This window comes from Trametes versicolor (assembly GCF_000271585.1).
Source record: "Trametes versicolor FP-101664 SS1 unplaced genomic scaffold TRAVEscaffold_10, whole genome shotgun sequence".
NCBI lineage: Eukaryota > Fungi > Basidiomycota > Agaricomycetes > Polyporales > Polyporaceae > Trametes > Trametes versicolor.
The window spans coordinates 520,622-522,638 of NW_007360330.1; positions in this window are offsets into that span (position 1 = coordinate 520,622).

The window sequence follows — 2,017 nt, forward strand, 5'->3', positions numbered from 1 at the left end:
TAGAAGTTTCAAACCCCAGGAACGACCTGACTCCTTTGACGTCCTTTGGCTCGGTCCAGTCTTGTATTCCTTTCAGCTTCACAGGGTCCATGGCTACCTGGTTTTCCCGGATGATCATGCCCAAGTATTCGACTTCTGGGGCATCAAAGATGCACTTGTCTAGCTTCAGATAGAGGTCGTTGTCCCGTAGCCGTTCGAGAACACGTCGAGTTCTTTCTTCATGTTCCTTCTTGTCCTTGGAAAAGATGAGGATGTCGTCCATGTAGATTACCAGCCATCCTTCGTCAATCATGTCTTTGAAGAGGGCATTCATCATGGCTTGGAACGTGGCTGGGGAGTTGCATAGCCCAAAGAACATGACCATTGGTTCAAACAGCCCTCGATGGGTCTTGAACGCCGCCTTCCATTGATCTCCATCCTTGATTCGCACGTTGTTGTATCCTGATCGAAGATCTAACTTGGAGAAGATCTTTGCGCCTTGGAGCTTGTCAACGAGTTCGGATACCAGTGGTAAAGGATAAGCATTTTTGACGGTTCCTTCATTGAGGTAGCGATAGTCTTGGCACGGTCGGAGAGATCCATCCTTCTTTCCGACAAAGAACAGTGGTGATGCCATTGGCGACTTGGATTCTCGAATGTAGCCCTTCTTCAAGTTCTCGTCGATGAACTCATCCGCCACCTTCTGTTCCTGGGGAGACAATCGGTAAGGTTTGAAGTCCTTGGGTACAAAGTCTGGTTTGAGGTCAATGGCATGGTCCCATGGTCGGCTTGAGGGGAAGCGTTCTGCTGCTTTCTTCTCAAAGACCGACGCGTATTCCTGGTAAGGTGTTGGGACTTCTCGTGGGGCTGAGTCGTGTGCTTGCTGAGCCATGGCCATGGCTGGGTTGATTTTTGCTCTGATCCAGAGGTTCATCGAATAGTTGAACCGGGTTCCATGTGGGGCAAAGTGAATCCTGCCAATTGTGGGTCCTCGTCGTGGTCGTTGCATTCCTTCTCCGTCTTCAGGGTTCTCAGTTGTCAATGCACTCCCCGGTTTAGGTAGATCACCGTGCCATTCGGTGGAATATCCCTTGGATTTGCTGAGGTATGCAAGGACGAGATCTTGTTCCTGCTCTTCCGTCTCGTAATAGGGTGGAGGGAGCTCAGCGTAGATGCTATCCTGCTTTGGATTGGTGGATTCCTGCTTGAGTTCCTCTTCGGTTCGTACCGTGTGGAGAGTTCGTCCAGTGAACTTGTCTTGTTCAGGGAACCACTTGTTGCGCAGTCTCTCTACAAGAGTGAGATTGACCTTGTCTGGATTGATTTGCAATGTTCCCTGATTGAAGTCGATTTCCGCGTTGACCCTTTGTAGCCATGGTAGTCCTAGGATGATGGCCTCCTTTCCCAGTGAAGTGACAAGTAGTCGGAGCAGATGTCTGTGTCCTCCAGCTTCGATTTCTAGCACAACACACTTGTTGATGGTCCCTTGTTGGTTTGCTGTTCCGTCCGCATTGTGTACCCGTATCGGGTTCTTCAGATCTCGGCTCGGGAGCTTCTTCTTCCTGACATATCGGTAATCGATGAATGAGTCTTGAGCTCCCGTGTCAATGAGAGCTTCGGTTTCGACGGTTCGGTCCGTGATTATGGCAATAGGAATCCGCATGGATTGCTTCGATACATTGGCCATAATTACTGCACGGACCTGCGTGCGCGGTGACGACGTCGAGGCGTACCGCGGCTTCAAAAACCCTCGTCGAGGAACTCCGAAAGCACTCCCTTCCTTTCCGCCGGGTCACTGATCCCTTGGAGAGCGGTGCGGATTCTAGCGGCGACCAGGGTTCTAGTGTCCGGGTTGGAGGCTTCATCGTCATCTTCTCTCTCCGGTTCTTCTTCGGCTTCCATAACTCGGTTCTTCCTGAAAGGTTGCTTCCCTTTCCCATTCTTCTTCGGGCAGTTCCTGGACAGATGTCCGATCTCGTGACAGTTGAAGCATCGTCCTTCCTTGTAATGCTTGTCGCGTTCTTCGGCTGTCATGCGG